The following is a 10,915-nucleotide window of genomic DNA, read 5'->3' on the forward strand; positions in this document are numbered from 1 at the left end:
TTAAAAAAAATAATTTAATTTTTTAATTAAAACAAAATAAATATATTAAAAACTTAAATTTTTTGTATTTTTAATAATCTTGTTTAGTTCATAATCTTAAATTGTGTGCTTAAAATACAATTTGTTTGTCATGTGATTAACTACCTTAATTAATTTTAGAATGTCATCTCCCCCTCACTCATTCACATGCTGCAAGCATACCAAATTATTAAAAAGAAAATGGAGAAGAAAACTTGAGAGTATTTTTTAGTAGAATAATAATTGAGAATCTTAATTTATTTTTTAATATTTAAATAGATAAAAATTTAAATAAATATGTTATTTTTTTAAAAATATTTAAAAAATAAACAATTAAAAAAATTAAGATGATGAATTCGGTCTCCTAATTATTTTTTCTCTTAGTTATAATCGAGCATGAAATACTCAATTTTGCGGCTAAAAAATTCAGAGGACTTCATCAATTCCATTGACCAGCAATTTTTGCATTATTAGACTAAAAAAATGTGTTATTGGTATTCTTTAATTTTGTATAATTAGTTAGTACGCACTCTGATATTACTAAATTAGATATAAAAATTTATCTCATGTGAGTTATATAAACAAAATGAGTGGTCAAATATTCCTATTGTTGAATCCATTATTTAAATTAATCCCTGAACACTTAATTTGGCGTAGAAGGTAAAACATAACACGACATGTTACAAAAGTGAGTTTGTGATGGTTTGGAACGGTTCTGAGTTTAAAAACAGTGTATGTGATTTAAACATGAAAGAAACAAATCTATGTGGCAAACATAAGTAACATCAGTTGTCAGAAAATAAGTGTTCATAGTGCTTTGTGTGGATAATTGATCAAATTTGGACTTGAAACAAACACTAGTAGTAGTTGTTGTGAAATGCAGATCAGGGTTGGCATCATAAAAACAATTACCCTAAGATTAAGAACATGGACAGTGATATATATATATATATATATATATATATATATATATATATATATATATATATATATATTACACATTTCACATTACATAGAGACATAGACATAGTGCAGAATTTTGGTGGTGGAAAAATAAAGAAAAGGAAAAATCATCACTATCCACTTGGTCACATGGTGTTAGTGGCATGAACAATGTGTTGGCCAGGTTGGTGCAAAATGATCCAAACACATTTATTTTTTATTCTATATATCTTCAATTCCATTTTTAATGTGGTTTTGGAGATCTCGGTAATTATGTTCGGAGGGTAATTAATTAATTAATTAAAGCCAATATGCACAAAACCTTTTGACAGCACATGTAACATTACTCAAATAAGTTAGTTTAAGAGGTCAAAATTGTTCAACAAAGATTAATAAGAGATTAAGAGTTATTCTCAAAACTAGTTATTTAGAATTCAAAAAGTAGTTTAACAAGATTGCCAAACATTTTTAACAAAGGTTATTTAGGTAATATCTATGTAGTACTAGTAACTTTTTAGGCTAGAAATAATATAAAGATTATATTAAAACTTAAGTTTATTTGGGGCATATAAAAATAGACAAAATATATTTATCTTAAAAGAAAATTTGCCTGATTTTTACTAAGAAAAGAGTAAAACCAATAAAACAAATATAGATATCTTCTATTATGTTGTGTCAATATATTTATCTTAAGATATTTACCAAACTAATATTAACATGAAATATATGTCTTTAAAATACTTGTTAAGATGTTTATTATAGTATAAAAATATAAAAAGTGAATTTAATTTTATATACTTTAATTATATATTATCATATTAATAAATATAATTAATTTTTAAATTTATTATTTAACTAAACTCATAAATCTAACTAAATAATCATATAAAATTTTTTATACTATTAATACGTTAAAATTAAACTCTAGAAGCTAGAAGATTTTGTTTAAAGAAATAAAGGTTTCAATACTTTTATTTAAAAAATTTTATCCTAGGTAACCTTAACACAAGAAAATCTCAACAAAAGGTAATTTCCTTTTTAAGTTTTAAGAAGCATCCAATGGAAGGGGGGCAATGAAGGATTCATATGTTGAGTTGTCGGAAAATGAATAGCCATCCATGATCCCATCCTACATTGATATCTGTGTTTTTTTCTTTTTCTTAAAAAAAAAAAAAACAATTTTGATGACTTGTTGCAATGCAAACTCCGTGATCCCTCCCTCTTTTGTTTTTTGTTTTTTTTTTGTTTTTTCAATTTTAATTTTGCATTGCTGAATATAATAAATTTGAGTCTTCTCTCTATCCTATTCTTATGGTTCAAGTAATAAGACAGCCTCTGCCTCTTCTACTATTATTGTGTCCATTTTCTCTCCCTTTTTCACACCACATGCCCCATTTTGTACACAACAGTACAAATTAAATTATAACATGGTATTCAGATATGTATTTAATTATCATCGACATCTCACCCCTTTTTTAAGAAAAAAAATAAAAAAAATAATATTGTGGACAGTGGAATGATTGTGCTTGCTCTACAGTTCCTCCGGTTTATCCTGAATTTGCATAGAGGAAACAACTGCATATAAAATTTAATTTCCTATATATAATCTTATTATCACGAACAAGATATCTTCTCTATTATTATTTTTAAATTAAAAAACTATGGATACACAAAGTTGATGCATTACTTTTAGATTTAAAAATAATTAAATAATCAAATTACATGTACATCAAAATTAATTTTTAATAAATTATTATAAATTTATGTATAAATATATATTATTTTATTTCATATATTTTTAGTATATATTTTATATTTTAAGATATATTTTATAAAAATTATGCAAATAATTATTTTAATAACTAATTTATTTTATATAATATAACATTTTTATAAACAAAGTGACAAGTCTATTTATGGTGTATTTTTACGTATAAATTTCTTTCGAAAGTAAATTCATATAATGTGAGACTTTTACATGAAATTATGAAAAATGTGTACATTATTATTATTAGAATTTAATTTTGATATATATATATATATATATATATTAATCACGTAAATAATCATCTAAAAAATTAGCTACAATTATATAACTGTATAAAATATTTTATACCGTCACAGTATTAAAATTAAACTCTTATTATTATCATCATAAAATGCAAAGAACTTAAAAGAAAATAAAGTTTGCTAAATGCTAGATCAATAGAAGTGTTAAATAATTCAAGAGAATTTCGGTAAAAGAAGCCTCTCTGAATCTTGTTATTGCAGCAACTTAGAATGTAACAAGCACACGTGGTTGAAAAGAATCGATAATTAATTAATTCAAACTCCTAAACTGATTTACACAATCAGTAAAAATAATAAGGAAATGTAATTCAGTGTTTTGAAGGTCAAAGAAGATGGATTTCATAAATTTGTCTTATTGTAATTGTACAATGTACCATCACTTGTTTTGCCAAATCTAAGAAGATTATATAGATTTCTACTCAACCGATTTAATATCCCAAGTACCCACCAATTACATACATTTTTATCATATTAACCCAACAAGACAAAATCATAAGTTCATAACTATATTATATTTAATGCATAGCACGTTAAGAATGAGAAAAAAATCATATAAAAAAAATATTAGATTAATAAAATAATATTTTAATTCCTAACCTTTGGAATAAATTCTAGTTTGATTACTAGCATTTAAAACATTATATTTTAGTCCAAAAATTTCAAACGAATTCAATATTATTGTCTCATCTTTAAATTTAATATGATAAATTAATAGAGTGAATAACGCGCGTAAACATTAACATTTTTTATTAAATTATATCTTTTTATTTTTGTATATATTAAAAAAATATAACTAAAATCTTCTTATTTAACACTTTTTTTAATTCTCTTTTTTTGTAAGAAACCTCAAATCCTAGCAATTAATTATCAACCCTCCAAAATCTACGCAAAATCATTTATAATAGTGATCGTAAGTCAATTTTACTTATTGTTACGGATTTAGCCCACAGATTTCGCGCCCGGAATGCTCTCCTAACCCGGTTACCCGGGTCCAAATCACATCACCCTTCTAGAAGACCCGAAATCAGCCTGCTAGAACTCCTAACCAACAATCAAATTTGAATACCTCCTTTATGTTAACCGGATAAGATAAAGATAAGATAATTACCATCATCTATATAAAGGGGAGCCCCAGGCCCCCCTCAGGTACGACATTCACTCTGCACACCTTATACCTCTCAGATCCATTCTGACTTGAGCGTCGGAGTGTCTTTGCAGGTACCTCCCCCCATCGCACCAGTCGAAGAACCCGACATCCGCATCGACCCGCAAGTTCCCGATCCATCTCTCAATCCGTACCAGAGACATCTTGTACATTGGTGCCGATTGTGGGGACTCTCAACGTCGTGACGGAATGGCGGACGTCTTCGAGGAACAATCCCCGAGCTACCACAATAACTCCCGAACGAGAAACCCAACTCCCGAACACCGAGAGGCTACACCCCATGGAAGGATAGCAAGCGCTATTCGCCAGACTACCCCACTGCAAAACAAGGAAAATAACCCCAAAACACGGGCCCCTGAAAACTTGGGAGAAAAGATAGCCTAGATAATCCAAGATCTCTGCCTCTGAGTACAAGAACTCGAAGGACGAATTGCAACCAAGGAAAAGCACCACACCAAAAATGGAAGCCACGCGACTTTCAGATCAAGATCTCGTCATGAAACCAGACACGGCAGATCGCCCGAACGGCGACATGGCAAGAGGAACGATCGCAGCGTCTCCTGCGACCAGAGACACCAACGCAACGCGAATGACGGAAGGCACGACAAGTCGCCCGAACGGCGACACAGCAAGAGGTACGATCGCAGCATCTCCCGCAACCCAAGTCATCGACACGACGCAGACGACAACGACAACGACGACACCGAGAAGCCAAACGCACGAGAAATGACCACGTGATAATGGGAGCTACTCCCTTTACTGAAAGAATCCTGAGGGCAAAACTCCCTAAGGGTTTCAACAAACCCACGGATATGAAGTATGATGGAACCAAGGATCCCCAGGAACATCTAACGGCCTTCGAGGCCAGGATGAACCTGGAAGGGACCGCTGACGCGGTTCGATGGAGGGCCTTTCCAGTAACCCTTGCCGGGCCCGCGATTAAATGGTTTAACACCATTCCTAACGGATCCATAACTAGCTTCCACGATATCTCGCGAAAATTCATGGCCCAATTCACAACCAGAATCACAAAAGCCAAACACTCCATCAGCTTGTTGGGAGTTACCCAGAGACAGGATGAGTCAACGAGAAAATACCTTGACCGGTTCAACGACGAGTGCTTGACGGTCAACGGACTCACGGACTCAGTCGCCAGCCTTTGCCTAACTAACGGACTCATGAATGAAAATTTTCAAAAATACCTCACCACCAGACCGGTGTGGACCATGCACGAAATCCAGGGCATCGCAAACATTTACACAGCACGGCAGCACAACACCTCGACATAACCCCCCACCAAGAGAAAACCAGAAGGAACATCCCAAACTGGCAAACATAAACCGACCTCCTAGAGTTGGAAAATTCTCTAACTACACTCCCCTGACAGCTCCGATCACCGAGATATACCACCAAATAGCAGATTGAGGTATCCTCCCGAAGGCCCGACAACTCAAGGAAAGAACGGGCGGCAACAAAATCCTATAATTCGACTACCACCGAGGATATGGACATAGGAAACAAAATCCTATTTTGACTTAAAAGATGCTCTCGAACAAGCTATACGAGACGGCAAGCTCCTTGAGTTTGCCAAAATCATCAGGGAACCAAAATGCGCAGAAAGAGACAGATCACCAGAGAGAGAAGGATGCAAATCGAGGACGCAGAGACAATTCCCCAGGAAAAGCCTAGAGACAGACCCGACCATAATCGTAAACGTCATCACAGGCAAAGACACCCCAGAAAAATCAAAATCGGCACTTAAGAAGGATCTCAAGATCTTGGCAGTCAGAAACCAAACCCCAACTGTCACCACCAGTAATGCGATAACATTCTCCCCCGAGGACTGCCAACACGACACATCGGCGGAAGACGCCCCCTTCGTCATCTCGGCAAAGATTGGAACCGGGCTATTCAGAAGAATACTGGTGGACACTGGAGCAAATTCCAACATCCTCTTCAGAGGAGCCTTCGACAAGCTCGTACTCCGCAATGACAACCTCCAGACATACCACAACGGAGTAACCGGACTCGGAGACAACTTCCTCAAGTCAGACGGTTCCATCGTCCTCTCCCTTACCATAGGGATAGGGAACCAAAGGAAGACAATCCTATCTGAGTTAATGGTTTTCAAAGACTCCACCGCTTACAACATTATCCTCAGAAGAAAAACAATTAACGACCTCTCAGCCGTCATCTTCACCAAATTTCTACTCATGAAGTTTACCGCAGAAGACGGCTCCATCGAAACAATCCATGAAGACCGAAAATCCCAAAAGAATGCGACAACACCAGTCTAGCCTACGAAAGAGATCCCGCGACGCGGCTGGCATATTTTTAGCCGACCTGGATGCCCGACAAGACGGACAACCTAGACCGAAATCAGAGGGAGACATGGAGAAACTACAAATAGGACACACCAAAGAGGAATACACTTTCACCAACAAGAACCTTCCATACGACCTCAAGGAATATCTCTCACGTCTCTTAAAACGAAGCAGAGACTTGTTCGCGTTAACCCCATACCGACATGCTGGGAATAGACCCCAAAATCATTTATAATAGTGATTGTAAGTCAGTTTTACTTATATATTGGAATTAAACATTATCGCATCTTCATTATGTTTATTGTTTGTGTCAAATTTAATAGTGGAATAATATTAAACCTCATTAAATTTTTTTGAGACTAAAAAAGACGTTTAAAAAATTAAAAAATAAATTAAAAGTCAATCCAAATATTAAGAACCATAATAATATTTTATCTAAAATATTATGTATGTAAAAAAATTAATCACCAAATTAATTATAATTTATTTATATATAATATTTATATAATTTAATTTATTTTTAGTATATATTTTATATTTTAATATATATTCTATATCAATAAATAATTTAAGATCTACACATAACATGATAGGAGAAAAATTTTCTTGCTTACTCCAAAGTATAAATCAATTCACTACAACATTTTTGGTTTAAGGTAATCCTTATTCGAAGCAACATTTAACAAAAGTTGCTTTAGGTATATGAAAAGGCAACTTAAAAAAAACTTGGACAAGTGTTGCTTTATGTATTAAAAAATACAACTTATAAAAAATATTGACATAAAGTCTTATCTAAAACGTTATTTTTGTATGCTTTAAGACAACCCTTTCGTAGAGTTACCTCTTTTGTAAAAAAGACAATATTTTTTGAAGGTTGCCATAAAAAAGGTTCTCTTTGATACATAAAAACATTGTCTTAGATCAAAGGTAATTGAAAAATATTGTCTTAGACCAAAGGTAATTGTCGTATAGCCAACCTCCAAAAAGTGTTGTATTTTGTTGAAAAATGTTGCCTTTAATCAAAGACAATACTTTTTTGTATTATAAACAACGTTTTCAAAGAGTTACCTCAACCCAAATTTATTGTAGTGATTATAAATATAACACGTCTTGCAAAATTACTATATTACAATCTTAACCACAGTTACATACTCTTTCTTATTGAAACTAACAGTCTTCCTTTTTAAGTTGTATATAGAGTAATTAAGATAATTATTAAATTTTATAAAAAATAATATTAATTTAAAATTAAAAAAAGATAAAATTATTTTTCATATTATATGTAAATTTCTTTCTATTAATTTTTTATTTCTAATTTTCTTTTTATTTTATAGTAAATAATATAATAAGTAAAAAATTAATTAATAAAATTTTAAAATTGAAAAATAACACTTAATTTGTTAAATAATAAAAAGATAGAGTATTTAGTTAAAGGGGAAAACAATGAATTCTTGTTGCCATCTTTAAAGTGAGTACTTGTCGGTTGTCATCACACGTAACTTCTTTTTCATTTTCCTATTTTTTGTAAAAAAAAATTAATTATTAATCAAAGGCCAACCATCTTCAACTTTGTGAGATTCGATTCTGCTAACAATCATTTCTGTTTATTCTTCATTCGTACATAAGTACATCACTTACACATATATATACACCGCTTGCATAAATAATTTTGTTAAGGAGTTTCTTTTAAAATAATAATTTTTTAATCTAAGAAATGCATGAAAGTTTCAAAACTTTAATTCTTCTATAAAATTGTACTATTTTAAAGACTCCAATGTGTAATTTCTCTAAAAATATTTATTATAAGTTTTCGAAATTTAAAGTGAAATAGTATGATCTTTTCTAATGAAGTGGTAAATCTAACATGTTTATTGTAATTTATAATCATATCTTTCAAACATAACAAATAAAGTCTGGTCAAAAAACATATTTAATATTTTGTAGTGAATTCCAACTCTCATTCTTACAAGTTTAGTTTACCAAAGATTTAGGGCATGTTTAAAAAACTTCAAAAGTAAATTTTGTGAGTTTTTTATTTATAAAAAGTAGTAGTATTAATGTCTGATATAATTTTTAAATTAAATTGTGGCTTTCTAAAAAGTTATTTACGAGTTTATAGAAAAGTTAAAAAAATAATTTTTTTTATAATAAAAGGTTTTTTATCACATTTTTTTAAATAAATATTTTTAGAATTTAAAATAATTTTTTTTTAAATTAAAAATTTAAATATAAAATAATTTATTTATAAACTATTTTTAATATAAATATTTATTGTTTAAACTATTTTTTCAAAAAAAAATAATTAAATTATTTATTCAAATTGGGTCTTAACCTACTTTTACTAAGCTAATTCCCTTTGAGGAAAATATATAATATGTAGAAATATATGTATAATACGTAAATATATTATTCAAAAGTAGAAGTAATTAAAAGTTGAACAGTACTAATTCAGTGCTATATTGCTATATATCATATCCATTTTGATGTTGAAATTAATCATGTTTATATTGGAGGTCCCTGTGCATGTTTACACTATGCTTTGCTTTCTGGATTTGCAATTAAAACACATACATAATGGTGACTCAAACCTAACATCTTGAGGCACCAAAGATACAAACTTTGAAAATGGGAAAGTATGTTTGTCTTTTGAGGGTACAAATCTATTATATCACAAAAAATATGTATTCTTTTTCCATCATAAATAATTATTATCTCCCAAAATTTTGATAAGCACATACATCATACGAAAATAATTGGTAACAAAAAATAATTAAAAACAGTTAAAATTTATTTTATTTAATATTTATTAATTTAATAATAATTAATAAATATTAAATAAAATAAATTCATAATTTTCTTTTATTTCTTTAATATTATCACACGTTAAAAGATTATTATTAGAATTATAAAAAAATGCAAGGGAAAAATACTGATGTTGTGATGAAGTCGTTACTATAAATTGATGAAAATGATCAAAATAATAATAAACTTGGAATTTGGAAAGCACTATGTCACAGAAAATTTTAGAATGTTTGATTTAACAGTGTTTATATAGTTTTCTGGAGTGTTTGAGAATACTCTAGATGGTTCCGGAACATTCTAGAATGTTCTAGAAGGTCCCGGAATACCCTAGAAGGTTCTAGAAGACTCTGGAAGGTCATAGAGTATTCTAGAAGAGTGTAGATGTATATAGAAGTATAAAGAGTGGTATGGAATAATCTAGAAACATTTAGAGAGTTGTGGTAGGATAGATATTTGTAAAGAAGGTTCTGGATGATTAATCTGGACCGTTAATTAGATTTAATCCTAACCATCCATTGAGGAGGTGGATGGCTATAAATAGGGGGTAAGAGTTAGAGTTTGGGTGTGTGTGAATCATTTGTAACCACACTTGAGCAATAAAGTGTTCTTCCACCAAAGCTTCCTTTCTCTTGTGTTCTCTTGTGTTCTTAGCTTTCTTGCTAAGTATTGAGGGTTAGGCTGACTTGGTCTTAGCTCAAGAGGTTGAGTAAGTCCGAGTGCCGGCACGGTAGCGTTGGAGTGTGTCCAAGGCCGTGACAATTTGGTATCCGAGCAAGGTTCGAGAGGGAGCACAAGTGGTTTGTGGGTATGGCTTCAAATATCACCATGGAGCATGTTGAGTCACAAAGGGGAAGGGATACTATTCCTTCTCAATGGGGAGGCAAGAAGGTACGTTCTTCAAGTGAGCCTAGAGGTAAGGACTCTAACTTCTTAGAAGAAAGAGTTTCTATGTTGGAAAATGTTCTATCCTCTATGGATGAGCGGTTCCAAAGGATAGAACATGACAAGGAGACCCTCGAGGCTCACGTGTTAGGAGAACTAGATGCTTTCAAAGAAAGCATGCTCCAAATCGAAGAGAAGCTTGAGAATTCCTTGAAGTTATTTGAAGAAGTTCGAGTTTGGTTCGAGGAGGCGAAATCTCGACCAACCATTATAAGGGAGACGACAAAGATTGATCTCCCCAAGCCAAAGGAGTTCAAGGGCGTAAGGGACGCTCGCGAGGTGGAGAACTTCCTATGGCAAATGGAGAGGTACTTCGAAGGCCATGGGGTGGTCGAAGAAGCAATAAAGGTACGCACTGCAGCTCTCTACCTTTCTGATAATGCTACTTTGTGGTGGAGGAGAAAGTGCGTAGATATGGAAAAGGGTACTTGCAACATAACCACATGGGAAGATTTCAAAAGGGAGTTGAAAAGACAATTCTTCCCTGAAAATGTGGTTTATGAAGCAAGGAAGAAGTTGAGGGAGTTGAAGCACAAGAGTACAATTAGTGACTATGTAAAGGAGTTCACTACTCTCACACTTCAAATCCCCAACTTAGCATCAGAGGATGCATTGTTCTTCTTCATTTATGGACTCCAACCTTGGGCAAAGC

This window comes from Arachis hypogaea, chromosome 5 (assembly GCF_003086295.3).
Source record: "Arachis hypogaea cultivar Tifrunner chromosome 5, arahy.Tifrunner.gnm2.J5K5, whole genome shotgun sequence".
In the NCBI taxonomy this organism is placed as follows: domain Eukaryota; kingdom Viridiplantae; phylum Streptophyta; class Magnoliopsida; order Fabales; family Fabaceae; genus Arachis; species Arachis hypogaea.